This window comes from Bos indicus, chromosome 9 (genome assembly GCF_029378745.1).
Source record: "Bos indicus isolate NIAB-ARS_2022 breed Sahiwal x Tharparkar chromosome 9, NIAB-ARS_B.indTharparkar_mat_pri_1.0, whole genome shotgun sequence".
NCBI lineage: Eukaryota > Metazoa > Chordata > Mammalia > Artiodactyla > Bovidae > Bos > Bos indicus.
In genome coordinates this window covers 63,546,984-63,563,473 of record NC_091768.1, presented here as the reverse complement: position 1 = coordinate 63,563,473, position 16,490 = coordinate 63,546,984, and positions in this window count along the sequence as shown.

Below are 16,490 nucleotides of genomic sequence, written 5' to 3'. Positions count from 1 at the left end.
GACTACTGGAAAAACCATAGCTTTGACTATCCAGAACTTTGTTGGCAAAGTGATGTCTCTACTTTTTAATATGCTGTTTAGGTTTGTCATAGCTTTTCTTCCAAGTGTTGAGACATGGCCAACTGCAAAAGAGAAATATTAAAGATAACTTTACAGTTCCAAGAACTCTCTTCACCTTATATAGTTCACATGTGTTCATTTAGAATTGGAAATACTTTTAAAATCAGTTTGTTTTCATTTTGTAAGTGGCACAAAATTCTATTAAATTTCATAGCAAAATATTTGACAAACTAATTGTTTGAAAGAGGTAGCAATAATTAATGTTTGTAACATGTCTTAATCTTTACAAAGTACTTCTTTAATCATGATGCATTTGCTCCTTACAGAAACCTTTTGAGAGTAGTAACTATTGTTTACTTGTTTTATAGGTAACAATACTGGACTTAGTATCTTTTCAGGAAAAACTAGAAATTAGTTGGACTCCAACTTGAATCTAGGCCCACTGACTCCAACATCCATAACGTTTATCAAAATGTATAACTGATAGTCAGATACTCTGATTAGAGACGGAATTAGCCCAGCACTTGGGAAATGTGGATTCTGGTTCCAACTCTGTCATCATCTGGAGTCACCTCAGTCCTTCCCTTTCACCGGGTCTGTTTCTTCATCAGCAAAATGAAGAAGCTCTGTGGAGCATCTCTAAGTTGTCTCCCATTCCTTTATCCCTCGACTGATATGAAGAAAAGAATTGCAATGGAATCATATTGAACAGAAATTACTCCAAGGCTATCTATTTTAGAAAATATGTTTTCTCTTTGGCTTACGGGAGGAGGGCAAGTACGAACAGCCAAGCAAGTAATAGAACTAATCCAGGCGAGTTTTCTCACCCAGCATAACTCCCACAAGAAAATAAATTCCACCTGGCACCGTGCAGACCCCACCCCCAACCCCGCCCCCGCCCGCAGGAATTCAGGATGGATCGCAGAGGAAGCCAGAGCGCCTGGCACACTCTGCTGTCTTTGAGCCTGAAGATAGGAGGAGGCTCCATCAGGAGGGTGGGAGTTGGTCCCCAACAGATAAATGAGGGTTTCAGAGGCGCTGAACCTGCTCCACAGGCATCGTGCCTTTCCCAGAGGAACTCATACTCGTTAGTCATAAATAAGTCCTGTGAAATGCCTCCCACGTCCCATGTGAATATTTCAAACATCATGCTTAGCCAAGAAAAAAAAAAAAAAAAAAGAACAAAAACAAAAGAGAGATTTACCTTTTAAGCTTTAATATTTGTTTGTTTATTTATTACCAGATTTAATGTCCTGAAAAAAAAATTTTGGTATGACATCTTTAAAATTGTTCCTCTCTGACATTTCCCTGTGAGGCACAAATATTCAGGCAAAGACTGGGGCTTTGGGGGTCCCGTCTAATTTTTATACTCCTTCTTATTCTAGCTACTGGAGGTCTTCCCATTCTGGAGACCAGGCAAAGTGCTATGAGAGAAATCTGTGGTGGGGAAGCAGGTTTCCCTAGAGTCAGGTGTCAGGCACTGGTCCTACACTTTAGTGGGAAGATGAATAAGATACAGTTTAACTAGTGGTTACCAGTGGGGAGAGAGTGGGGGATGGGCAAAACAGGGGAAGGGGATTAAGAGATACAACTACTAGGTATAAAATGGATAAGATACTGTGATGCAATGCACAGCACAGGGAATATAGCGAATATTTTATAATATCTTTAAATGGAGTATAGTCTAAAAATATCAAGTCACTGTGTTATATGTCTGAAACTAAAGTAACATTGTAGATCAATTCTATTTCAATTTAAAAAAGACACAGCTTAACTCTGGGAACCCTCAGTTTTAGTGAGAGAGACAGTCAGGTCAGGTAGAGGAATCGAAGGAAACATTTGTGAGATGTGAGCTTGGAGAACAGAGTTTGGCTTAGGCATACAGGGGAGGACCAAAGGCTATCTGAGAGCAGAAGAGAATTCAGAAACACCTCAGAGAGCAGATGACATTAGAACTGGGTTTTAAGGGAGGTGTTTCACAAGAGAAGGAGTAGGGGAGGAGAAAAATCTTCGTGAGAGAAATTAAGGTGTGTGCAAGGCAGGGAGGTGAGAGAACGGGGTCTCTTCTGGAAGCCTGACCCTCCTTTGTATGACAGGCACCTAGGACTTGTACGTGGAAGTGGGGCAGTATCAGCTTGGAAGTTGGAGCATCAGCCAGAAGGTGAGGGGGACTTGTTAGCTTTTTTTTTTCTCAAGGCAATATGAACTTGGTTTTTGGATTATCATTCTGGCAGAAATAGAAAGGATGGATTAGAGGGAGAAGAGGCTAGAGGAATTTCTTATTATTATTATTTTAAATTTTTGGCTGCATCCTGTATCATGTGGGACCTTAGTTCTCTGACCAGGGATCGAACTCTCATCCCCTGCATTGGAAGGCAGAATCTTAACCACTGGACCTCCAGAGAAGTTCCCAGGCTAGAGAAACTTAAACCAGCCATATAGAGGCAAGAGAGGGGAGACGTGAGAGAGATAGAGGAGGATAAATTGGTAGGACTTGATGGGGTCACAAAGAGTCGGACATGACTGAGCCATTTCACCATCTGTAACTATTTTCTGGAGAAGGAAATGTCAACCCACTCCAGTACTCTCGCCTGAAAAATCCCATGGACGGAGGAGCTTGGTAGTCTACAGTCCATGGGGTCACAAAGAGTTGGACACGGCTGAGCCACTTCACTGTCTGTCTGTCTGTCTGATGGCCCGCTACACAGACCCAGTAAGCAACACAGTCATGGGGCTAGGGAATGCCACTTAATCATGATAGGAGATGAGCATTGCCTGCCCTTGATGGATGGGCTAACAAACACTAACTGAGCTATTTGTTGGTATTATGGTTGGGGTGAGGGATGAGCCAGAAAGTGGATACAGTAGTGGTAAAGCTTCTTCCCTCTCTATAAGATCTTGTCCTCTGCTTCACTGTTCAAGGAATGGTCTGAGGTCCATGGACCAGCAGCATCGGCATCACCTGGCACCTTGTGCAGCATCCTGAGCCCCCCAGGTTTACTAAATCAGATTCTGCTTTCTAATAAGGTCCCCAAGTCAGTTATATGCAGTCAGTTATACTAAAGTTTGAGAAGCACTGGCCAAGGGTAACTCTGAACTTTTTCCGTTGGCAGGAGGATTGTAGAGGGAGTAACCACAGAGAAACAGCATAAAGCATAAAACAAAAGTGCCAAAGATTCAAATTGTTAATCACAAAATTGTGGAGTCAGACATTGATGTTTCTTTGTCCTGAAGTTTATACCTAATGGTAACTATGCCTAACTATGATCTTGACTCTCTGATCTTTCTTCCACTTCATATTTCTACTGCTATTCTTTAGATATTTGATTTTGATTCTGCGTGCATGCACAGTTGTTTCTGACTCTTTGCAACCCCATGGACTGTAGCCCACACCAAGCTCCTCTCTCCCTGGAATTTTCCAGGCAAGAATACTGGAGTGGGCTGCCATCTCCTACTCCCGAGAATCTTCCTGACTCAGAGATCAAACCCTCATCTTTTGCATCTCCTGCATTTGATGGTGGATTCTTTACCACTGTACCACCTGGGATAATCTTTTATTTATCTGTGACACTTAAAGATACTTAAAAGGTTGTAAAATGAGTAAAGCTATTTTGAGAACAATTAAGACAACAAAATAAACAAAAATTAACAAATCTGTTTACATATCTCTGGCATCTTTAGCAACTCATTATTCCTGAGTTATAAGGAGATGTTGAGTATGATTTAATAAAGGCTAAGCTAATATTCTCCAACTTCTAGATCAGAGAAGAGACTCAGAAAATCAGGGTCACTTGGAACCAGGGCTCTGTTGGGAGCCAGGCAGCTTCAGGCAAGGAGCAAGAGTCTAAGTCATTGTGACATCTCCATTAAGCCTCAGGAACTGTTCATTGCTCCAGACAGGAGCTTTGATTGTTGTGGCTCTTGCCTTTTCAGCCTCTCATTCATTCAGTTAGGATGGATTTACTGGCATGAAAATTTGATATGGATCTAGAACTCTATGAACAAATAATAATAACATTTGATGGAGGTCATAAAGATGACTCAGTCCCATAAAAGAAAAGGGCTCTGCAAAACACCAAAGGCACACCAAGATAAAAAAGCAGAATATGCTACCTTTTCACAAGCTTAAAATGGCATTCACCACTAGAAACAGGCTTAATCTAAGCTTTGATGTGTGCCATCAAACGCAAGATTTCCAAAGTCTGATGATGTATTAGTTGCACAAAGAGTATGAGAGCAGGTAGACCACATTCATTTGCCTGGACTGGAATGACTATGTGTTGGAGCAGAGAAGTGACAGAAGAATGCGTGAACTTCAGAAGCACTTACAGTGATGAAGTCTAGACAAATCACAGATGACTTTAGTGGCAATGTGAAATTGCTTTTCAAGTACATAATAAATGATGGGATATTCTCTTCTGAACTACTCTTGTTTCTATGAACCACAACTGTGAAGAGAATGTGTTTCTTAGGAATTGAACAAAGCCTTTGAAACAGTCCACAGCTACTCTGAAGGAATGGCTAGTTTCCATTATGGAAGTCACTTTGGGGTGGTATTTAATGGCACTGTCCTGAGGGAGGGGCACTTTGCACTTAGGCACTTCACTCAGTTTTCTCATCTATAAGATGTGATGCATCCTAAAGCAGACTGACTGAATGGATCCATCAGACCAGCAAGTGGTTATTTCTTCAGTTCCTGGGTATACAGTAAGTAATGATGCTCCTAGTTTCTCTCCTTAAAGTGTGGAGTTTAGGATACTGTGGTAGTGAGAGTGGAATGAAAGTCCCCTCTCACCACCCTCCTGTACCAAAATTACAAAGACGTGGGAGGAATGTGGAGGGGTGGTGAATGCCATCACATTTTCATTTTACCCACCTGGTTGACCTGTGCAGAAGATGTAGGATTAACAATGAATTATTCCAATTGTAATTAACTGGTGGCTTGAATTATAGTTGCTGCTCTAGATATGATATCTTCTCCAATATAAATGAACAAATTCTTTGATGCCTGTTTTGTAGCTCCATATCTGACCACCTCCAAACTCCTATTGAACCTAATAGCACATTTCAGAGAAAGGATCTAACTTTAAGGCCAAAGAGAAAGGCTGAATGTTACAGACTCCAAGTAGGAGGGATCTAATTCCTCATGGTGAAAACTTTGACCAATGGGGGATATTTGACAGGAGAGACTTCAAGAAGACTTCAAGAAGAATTTCCCATGTCTTCTAAGAAACACACCTATAGAGTAAGGGTGCAAAATCTCCATGAGAATTCAAGGGTATATGTTATCTGTTTCCTTTAGGAAAGGAAGGCTGTAACTGGAGGATAGACTTCCAGATGAGACCTTAAATGTATTTAATCCATATTGCAGCTACTCTAAGAGATCTGAAGGGGCTGGAGATTAGCTGGGTGTCAAGAGAAGACTCTATACATGGACATCACCAGATGGTCAACACCAAAATCAGATTGATTATATTCTTTGCAGCCAAAGATGGAGAAGCTCTATATAGTCAGCAAAAACAAGACCAGGAGCTGACTGTGGCTCAGACCATGAACTCCTTATTGCCAAATTCAGACTTAAATTGAAGAAAGTAGGGAAAACCACTAGACCATTCAGGTATGACCTAAATCAAATCCCTTATGATTATACAGTAGAAGTGAGAAATAGATTTAAGAGCCTAGATCTGATAGAGTGCCTGATGAACTATGGACTGAGATTTGTGACATTGTACAGGAGACAGGGATCAAGACCATTCCCATAGAAAAGAAATGGAAAAAAGCAAAAAGGCTGTCTGGGGAGGGCTTACAAATAGCTGTGAAAAGAAGAGAAGCGAAAAGCAAAGGAGAAAAGGAAACATATAAACATCGGAATGCAGAATTCCAAAGAATAGCAAGAAGAGATAAGAAAACCTTCCTCAGCGATCAATGCAAAGAAATAGAGGAAAACAACAGAATGGGAAAGACTAGAGATCTCTTCAAGAAAATCAGAGATATCAAAGGAACATTTCATGCAAAGATGAGCTTGATAAAGGACAGAAATGGTATGGACCTAACAGAAGCAGAAGATATTAAGAAGAGATGGCAAGAATACACAGAAGAACTGTACAAAAAAGATCTTCACGACCAAGATAATCACGATGGTGTGATCACTCACCTAGAGCCAGACATCCTGGAATATGAAGTCAAGTGGGCCTTAGAAAGCATCAGAACGAACAAAGCTAGTGGAGGTGATGGCATTCCAGTTGAGCTATTCCAAATCCTGAAAGGTGATGCTGTGAAAGTGCTGCACTCAATATGCCAGCAAATTTGGAAAACTCAGTAGTGGCCACAGGACTAGAAAAGGTCAGTTTTCATTCCAATCCCAAAGAAAGGCAATGCCCAAGAATGCTCAAACTACCGCACAATTGCACTCATCTCACACACTAGTAAAGTAATGCTCAAAATTCTCCAAGCCAGGCTTCAGCAATACAAGAACCATGAACTTCCTGATGTTCAAGCTGGTTTTAGAAAAGGCAGAGGAACCAAAGATCAAATTGCCAACATCCACTGGATCATAGAAAAAGCAAAAGAGTTCCAGAAAAACATCTATTTCTGTTTTATTGACTATGCCAAAGCCTTTGACTGCATGGATCACAATAAACTGTGGAAAATTCTGAAAGAGATGGGAATACCAGACCACCTGATCTGCCTCTTGAGAAATTTGTATGCAGGTCAGGAAGCAACAGTTAGAACTGGACACGGAACAACAGACTGGTTCCAAATAGGAAAAGGAGTTCGTCAAGGCTGTATATTGTCACCCTGTTTATTTAACTTCTATGCAGAGTACATCATGAGAAACGCTGGGCTGGAAGAAACACAAACTTGAATCAAGATTGCCGGGAGAAATATCAATAACCCCAGATATGCAGATGACACCACCCTTATGGCAGAAAGTGAAGAGGAACTCAAAAACCTCTTGATGAAAGTGAAAGTGGAGAGTGAAGAAGTTGGCTTAAAGCTCTACGTTCAGAAAACTAAGATCATGGCATCCGGTCCCATCACATCATGGGAAATAGATGGGGAAACCGTGGAAACAGTGTCAAACTTTATTTTGGGGGGCTCCAAAATCACTGCTGATGGTGACTGCAGCCATGAAATTAAAAGACGCTTACTCCTTGGAAGGAAAGTTATGACCAACCTAGATAGCATATTCAAAAGCAGAGACATTACTTTGCCAACAAAGGTTCATCTAGTCAAGGCTATGGTTTTTCCAGTGGTCATGTATGGATGTGAGAGTTGGACTGTGAAGAAGGCTGAGCGCTGAAGAATTGATGCTTTTGAACTGTGGTGTTGGAGAAGACTCTTGAGAGTCCCTTGGACTGCAAGGAGATCCAACCAGTCCATTCTGAAGGAGATCAGCCCTGGGATTTCTTTGGAAGGAATGATGCTAAAGCTGAAACTCCAGTACTTTGGCCACCTCATGCGAAGAGTTGACTCATTGGAAAAGACTCTGATGCTGGGAGGGATTGGGGGCAGAGGCAGAAGGGGACGACAGAGGATGAGATGGCTGGATGGCATCACTGACTCGATGGACTTGAGTCTCAGTGAACTCTGGGAGTTGGTGATGGACAGGGAGGCCTGGTGTGCTGCGATTCATGGGGTTGCAAAGAGTCGGACACAACATGAGCGACTGATCTGATCTGATCTGATCTGAAGCCTGAGGTCCCTAGGAAGACCCTAGAGCCCCTGGGCTATATGTTCTCTTCCAGGCCTGGCAGCCAAAGCTGGGAGCACTGGGAGTGGGAGGAGGTGGAAAGGATGCTCAGGCTGGTGGTAGAAGAGGGTGTGGATTGGGAGATGGACAGAGAAGCATCTGTCACTCCCTGTGAAAGCTCACTGGGCAGAAGAGAATCCTCAGTGGTCAGTTTATTGCTAGTGAAGACCCAGTAAAACAGATGCTTGATTTGCCCTCAAACAGAAAGGAGGATGGGAAGGAGGTATCTCAAAGTAAGGAAAGCAGTGAAGTGGTGGGTTTTTTCTTTTCTTCTCTTTTTTTCTTTGTTTCATAATATACTTGTCTCAATTTGACATTATTTTTAAACAGACCACGTCTGTGCTGGGAAAGGAGAGTGTCTGATAGGTAAATTTGGACCATGAAATGAGTAGAAAGGAAGGTCATTTTCATTCACCTCAAATTTTTAAGTTCTTAGTTTTGTTTTTATTTGAAAAGTCGTGATACTTTTCCTGGAGCGACTTATTACCTGAAGAAAAAGACATGATGCAGGACACTTGGAATTTGGAAGGTAGAATATTGAATACATAAATGCAAGCTGAGAAAGTACATGCCTACATATATATGCATGTGTGCTCAGTCACTAAGTCATGCCCAGCTCTTTGTGACCTTGTGGACTGTAGTCTACCAGGCTCATCTTTCCATGGGATTTCCCAGACAAGAATACTGGAGTTGGTTGCCATTTCCTCCTCCAGGGGTTCTTCCCTACCCAGGGATTAAACGTGCATCTCCTGGATTGGCAGGCAAGTTCTTTACCACTGAGCCACCTGGGAATTTTATATATATATATATATATATATATATATATATATATATATATATAACTTTAGGTAAGTATCAAAAAGAATGCTTTGGTTTTCTTTCTTTACCTTTCATAGTGCATTCTTATTAGGTTTTTCTGTAAGATTAAATAACAAGGGAATGGGCAAGGTAAACACAGGGCTTGAAAATTACTTTTTGTTGGAAAAAATTACAATGACTTAACCCTAACCTTCACTTGAACCAAGGCAGCATGCAGCCACAGAACTTAACATCACAGACTGTATCCTGTGGCCCCTGATGTTCGTAACAGCCATTTCTTATGGCCAACACATATTTAAACTTCTCAGAGCTTTTTAATTACAAAGATGTTTCTATTTTATCTAGCAAGACAGCCTCCACTTGAGAAAATATGATGCCCAGATAAGAAGTATTTCTTCTTTCCCTTTATTGTTCTGATAAATACTCCAGAAGAGTATCTCAAAAATCAGTGGCAGCTGCCTGTCAAGAAGACATTCTGTCAAATTAGACAATTTAATGATTTTGCAGTGTGACTTGAAATTCCTATTTTTAATAGAATTGTCACAAAGGTTCATCACCAACTACAGACAGGTATGTGATTTAGCTGTGAGTCACCAAAGTTAGCACCAGCTAGAGAATTTATCTGAGTTACCAGACTTAGTAAGAAGAGAGAGACACTTGTGGTTTTGATAGAATGCCCATGTGGGTTCTGTTTATACAGAACTAGAGTGACTTTGTTGAAACTCTGTTGTTTCTATTGGTGTTTTACATATATCTTAGCTTTGCTAGAATCTCTTAAGGCTATCAATTCATGTTCTTTTGCCAAGAATCAATATCAAGCAATGTTTTGTAGTTCTCAGGAGATTTGATAACCTATAAAAGCCTTTCTATGAAGAAGTGTCCTTAGAATAACAAGCTTGTTTAAATCTTTGGCAGTAATTTTCCATCATACACTCTCTCATAAATGCAGACTCCTGTCCATTCTCATTTATTTCCTCATTGACTTATTAGTGTAATTTTCAAGTTCAATATGATAAAAATTATCTTTAAATTCTTATGTTTATCATTATGATAATCATTAAATTCACATTATTTCAAATGTCATAAATAATTCATAACAGTGGAAATAATCATTTAATGCTATTCAGTTTCACAGCATCTCAAATTTCACATGGTTTTGCTACTGTTAAATCACACTTAAGCACCACTTTTATATTGTTATGGTAATATGACATCAACCTGCATTTACTTTTATGTCATAAAGCTCTCATAACTAAAATATGGCAACTGAAACTGACTTCTCCCTGGATTCATGGTTCCTAGGAAAGTCAAAATCTTATATGAAACCAACTCTCTGCTTCCTCTGTTCCTAGGAGAAAAACACTTAGGTAGTTCAGGTTGGGTCTTATCTGTCAATTCATTATCACAGTTGGAGCAGTACTTATTACCCATGTTTAGTTTCCATGAAGACAGGTATTTCCCTTAACCTCTGTAACTCTGCCCTACCCAAGGCAAGTGACTGGAGTTTTCTGATTTGAAAGTTTGGAGATAAAATCTGAGATCCCTGCTCAGTCCTTTCCCTTCCTTACTGCCGTGCATGCAGCTGCAGAAAACACCCCTTCTGGTCTGCTCCTCCAAGCTGTCTACATTTCAGGGCCAGGCTCAACCCTGGTGAGGAGATGGGGAACACAGGTGAACTTTCCCTGAGCCCAACATCTGGTACATGGGCTGATGATCTTGAGAAATCAACCAGGAGTAGAATTTTAGTAGAAAAGTAACACTCACAGACCCTGAGACATTGAAATGGGTCAGGCCATATTTTTGTTGTGTTGACTTTGGCATCTGCAGGTATCTCTATTGTGTGATGCTGTTAGTTTTTACTATGGTAGAGGTGAGCATTAGTGAGACTGGCTTTTAACTTGCATAGCCAGAACAAGCTAGTTTGGGTTTTAAAGTATGAGCTAGGTCTCATTGGCTTGATAGTGTATGAAGGCTGGGATGGGATTAGATCTTTCAGGTGCTGGTTAAACAAAAAACGTTTGCTGCATCAATAATATTTTTCAGCCAGGTTGATAGGCAGGAGCTTTAGCTTTCATGGGATCTGAGTTCTGCACACTTTACAGAGCACTTGTGGGGCTTAAGATTTCAGTTTTTCCTGCGAGGTCTAAAATCAGCTTAAATTCAATTTTGTACTGTAGCCCAAGAGAAGACAAAGGAGACTATAGACTAAGTTTGGGTTAAGTGGCTTATTCATAACCTTGGGTTTTTCTCTACTGTGTTATTTCAAATTGACTCTGGATTTCTTAATGACAGGATCTCTATCCTTAGCTTTGGTTTTTAGAGACCCATGCTGTATAAGTCCATCCATAGAACTGTGGTAGATTTTATTAATAAAATAATAAAAAGGGGTTGGAAGGTCTTATTATAATAAAAATATGCCATATTTTAAAGGGATATAAATAAATTAATAAAGTTACCATGGACCCAAAAGTTAGAAAGATAACAAAAAGGTCGTTACAAGGTATTCTCTGTTTCCAAAGGTCAGATTTGCTTCTTGACTAAGAAGGAGCTGAAGAGATCCGAAAATCATACCTCAAATAGAAAAAGACCCATTTAGTCCTACTAAAGGGCTTCCCTGGTGGATCAGCAGTAAAGACTCTGCCTGCAATGCAGGTGCCCCAGGAGACCTGGGTTTGATCCCTGAGTTGGGAAGATCCCCTGGAGGAGGGCATGGCAACTCACCTCAGTATTCTTGTCTGGAGAATCCTATGGACAGAGGAACCTGGTGAGCTACACTCCATGGGGTCACAAAGAGTCAGACATGACTGAGACGACTTAGCATGCATGCAATACAACAAAAGTAATGGAAGAAATAGAATTAAATAAAAAAAATTGAAACCTGTTGAACAAGAAGAGAAAGAAAGAACTTTAAGTGGCAGCTGTGAAGGGAAAGATGAGACTTTGACAACTGGAAGGTCAGACCTGATGTGTGTTAAGGAGAATGGGATGTACCCAGGTCTAATGACTCTTAAAGGAACTGTTTGTAAAAGAGGACTTGTTTTTCATGGTAACTAGATCAGAAAAGCTAACACAGACCCCAAACAATTTAACAGAGGAAGAGGAGAAACATTGTAAGCACAGACTAGAATGGTTGTCTGAGGGAGCCAGTCCCCAGGATATCCTGAGGAAGACTTCTTAAAGGTTCACTTGTATAGTCTATACCCTGACCAGTTGGGGAACCACTTGCTGACTGTCTGGGCAAGTCTTCCAAGGTTGCATATTATCTTAATCCCAAATCCAGGCCACTCACTATCCTATAAAGAGGAGAGGATAAAATGTGGGTATATAAAACTCTTCTAACAGAGTCTCCTAATTTTCTAGGAATCACTAAGGAGATTTCTCAAGAGGATCTCCAAGATGACAAAAATTAAGTTCCCAATGTGATTGTTTGACATCTGTAGAACATAGTGGGTGTAAGCAGGAGAAATATTGATACAATTTATTTGACTACCTGATGAGCATTTTGTTGTTTTAAAATCCTTTGACACACATCATCTCCTTCGAGTCTCACTGTGCCCCGTGATAGAGGGCGGTATACTTCAGGAATCATTAGCAATGGGACTGCAGCTCAGCCGGTGGGTACTTGCTAAAAGACATTCACATATTGCTGAAGCCTGGTTTGGAGAATTTTGAGCATTACTTTACTAGCATGTGAGATGAGTGCAATTGTGTGGTAATTTGAGCATTCTTTGGCATTGCCTTTCTTTGGGATTGGAATGAAAACTGACCATTTCCAGTCCTGTGGCCACTGCTGAGTTTTCCAAATTTGCTGGCATATTGAGTGCAGCACTTTCACAGCATCATCTTTCAGGATTTGAAATAGCTCCACTGGAATTCCATTACCTCCACTAGCTTTGTTCATAGTGATGCTTTCTAAGGCCCACTTGACTTCACATTCCAGGATGTCTGGCTCTAGGTGAGTGATCACACCATCATGATTATCTTGGTCATGAAGATCGTTTTTGTACAGTTCTTCTGTGTATTCTTGCCACCTCCTCTTAATATCTTCTGCTTCTGTTAGGTCCATACCATTTCTGTCCTTTATTGAGCCCATCTTTGCATGAAATGTTCCCTTGGAATCTCTAATTTTCTTGAAGAGATCTCTGGTCTTTCCCATTCTGTTGTTTTCCTCTATTTCTTTGCATTTATTGCTGGGGAAGGCTTTCTTATCTCTCCTTGCTATTCTTTGGAACTCTGCATTCAGATGCTTATGTCTTTCCTTTTCTCCTTTGCTTTTTGCTTCTCTTCTTTTCACAGCTATTTGTAAGGTCGCCTCAGACAGCCATTTTGCTTTTTTGCATTTCTTTTCCATGGGGATGGTCTTGATCCCTGTCTCCTGTACAATGTCACAAACCTCTGTCCATAGTTCATCAGGCACTCTGTCTATCAGATCTAGTCCCTTAAATCTATTTCTCACTTCCACTGTATAATCATAAAGGATTTGATTTAGGTCATACCTGAATGGTCTAGTGGTTTTCCCTACTTTCTTCAATTTAAGTCTGAATTTGGCAATAAGGAGTTCATGATCTGAGCCACAGTCAGCTCCCAGTCTTGTTTTTGCTGACTATATAGAGCTTCTCCATCTTTGGCTGCAAATAATATAATCAAACTGATTTTGGTGTTGACCATCTGGTGATGTCCATGTGTAGAGTCTTCTCTTCTGTTGTTGGAATAGGATGTTTGCTATGACCAGTGCATTCTCTTGGCAAAATTCTATTAGCCTTTGCCCTGCTTCATTCCGTATTCCAAGGCCAAATTTTCCTGTTACTCCAGGTGTTTCTTGACTTCCTACTTTTGAATTCTAGTCCCCTCTAATGAAAAGGACATCTTTTGGGGTGTTAGTTCTAAAAGGTCTTGTAGGTCTTCATAGCAGAGAAGGCAATGGCACCCCCCTCCAGTACTCTTGCCTGGAAAATCCCATGGACGGGACGAAGGAAACTATTAGCAAGGTGAAAAGACAGCCTTCAGAATGGGAGAAAATAATAGCAAATGAAGCAACCGACAAACAACTAATCTCAAAAATATACAAGCAACTCCTACAGCTCAACTCCAGAAAAATAAACGACCCAATCAAAAAATGGGCCAAAGAACTAAATAGACATTTCTCCAAAGAAGACATACAGATGGCTAACAAACACATGAAAAGATGCTCAACATCACTCATTATCAGAGAAATGCAAATCAAAACCACTATGAGGTACCATTTCACACCAGTCAGAATGGCTGCGATCCAAAAGTCTACAAATAATAAATGCTGGAGAGGGTGTGGAGAAAAGGGAACCCTCTTACACTGTTGGGAATGCAAACTAGTACAGCCACTATGGAGAACAGTATGGAGATTCCTTAAAAAACTGGAAATAGAACTGCCTTATGATCCAGCAACCCCACTGCTGGGCATACACACTGAGGAAACCAGAAGGGAAAGAGACACGTGTACCCCAGTGTTCATCGCAGCACTGTTTATAATAGCCAAGACATGGAAGCAACCTAGATGTCCATCAGCAGATGAATGGATGAGAAAGCAGTGGTACATATACACAATGGAGTATTACTCAGCCATTAAAAAGAATGCATTTGAATCAGTTCTAATGAGGTGGATGAAACTGGAGCCTATTATACAGAGTGAAGTAAGCCAGAAGGAACAACATAAATACAGTATACTAACGCATATATATGGTATTTAGAAAGATGGTAACAATAACCCGGTGTACGAGACAGCAAAAGAGACACTGATGTATAGAACAGTCTTATGGACTCTGTGGGAGAGGGAGAGGGTGGGAAGATTTGGGAGAATGGCAATGAAACATGTAAAATATCATGTAGGAAACGAGTTGCCAGTCCAGGTTCGATGCACGATGCTGGATGCTTGGGGCTGGTGCACTGGGACGGCCCAGAGGGATGGTATGGGGAGGGAGGAGGGAGGAGGGTTCGGGATGGGGAACACATGTATACCTGTGGCGGATTCATTTTGATATTTGGCAAAAAAAAAAAAAAAGAAAAGAAAAGAAAATCCCATGGACGGAGGAGCCTGGTAGGCTGCAGTCCATGGGGTCGGGAAGAGTTGGACACGACTGAGTGACTTCACTTTCACTTTTCACTTTCATGCATTGGAGAAGGAAATGGCAACCCACTCCAGTGTTCTTGCCTGGAGAATCCCAGGGAAAGGGGAGCCTGGCAGGTTGCTGTCTATAGATTTGCACAGAGTCGGACACGACTGAAGCGACTTAGCAGCAGCAGCAGGTCTTCATAGAACCATTCTCTTCAGCTTCTTCAGCGTTACTGGTCAGGGCATAGGCTTGGATCACCGTGATATTGAATGGTTTGCCTTGGAAATGAACAGAGATCATTCTTTCATTTTGAGATTGCATCCAAGTACTGCATTTTGGACTCTTTTGTTGACTATGATGGCTACTCCATTTCTTCTAAGGGATTCCTGCCCACAGTAGTAGATATAATGGTCATCTGAGTTAAATTCAGCCATTCCAGTCCATTTTAGTTTGCTGACTCCTAGAATGTCGATGTTCACTCTTGTTATCTCCTGTTTGACCACTTCCAGTTTGCCTTGATCCATGTAAAGAGCAATATTGCTCTTTACAGCATCAGACCTTGCTTCTATCACCAGTCACATCCACAACTGGGCATTGTTTTTGCTTTGGCTCCATCCCTTCATTCTTTCTGGAGTTATTTCTCCACTGATCTCCAGGAGCATATTGGGCACCTACCTACCTGGGGAGTACCTCTTTCAGTATTCTATCATTTTGCCTTTTCATACTGTTCTTCCAGATGAACTTCCAGATGTTCAAGCTTGTTTTAGAAAAGGCAGAGGAACCAGAGATCAAATTGCCAACATCTGCTGGATCATGGAAAAAGCAAGAGAGTTCCAGAAAAACATCTGTTTCTGCTTTACTGACTATGCCAAAGCCTTTGACTATGTGGATCACAATAAACTGTGGAAAATTCTGAAAGAGATGGGAATACCAGACCACCTGACCTGCTTATTGAGAAACCTGTATGCAGGTCAGAAAGCAACAGTTCAAACTTGACATGGAACAACAGACTGGTTCCAAATAGGAAAAAGAGTACATCAAGGCTATATATTGTCACCCTGCTTATTTAACTTATATGCAGAGTACATCATGGAAACACTGGGCTGGAAGAAGCACAAGCTGGAATCATGATTGCTGGGGAAATATCAATAACCTCAGATATGCAGATGACACCACCCTTATAGCAGAAAGTGAAGAGGAACTCAAAAGCCTCTTGATGAAAGTGAAAGTGGAGAGTGAAAAAGTTGGCTTAAAGCTCAACATTCAGAAAACGAAGATCATGGCATCCGGTCCCACCACTTCATGGGAAATAGACAGAGAAACAGCGGAAATAGTGTCAGACTTTATTTTGGGGGGCTCCAAAATCACTGCTGATGGTGACTGCAGCCATGAAATTAAAAGACGCTTACTCCTTGGAAAGAAAGTTATGACCAACCTAGATAGCATATTAAAAAGCAGAGATACTACTTTGCCAACAAAGGTCCCTCTAGTCAAGGCTATGGTTTTTCCAGTGGTCATGTATGGATGTGAGGAAGCTGAGCACCAAAGAGTTAATGCTTTTGAACTGTGGTGTTGGAGAAGACTCTTGAGAGTCCCTTGGACAGCAAGGAGTTCCAACGAGTCCATTCTAAAGGAGATCAGTCCTGGGTGTTCCTTGGAAGGAAAGATGCTGAGGCTGAAACTCTAAAACTTTGCCCACCTCATGCAAAGAGTTGACTCATTGGAAAATGAGTCTGATGCTGGGAGGGATTGGGGGCAGGAGGAGAAGGGGG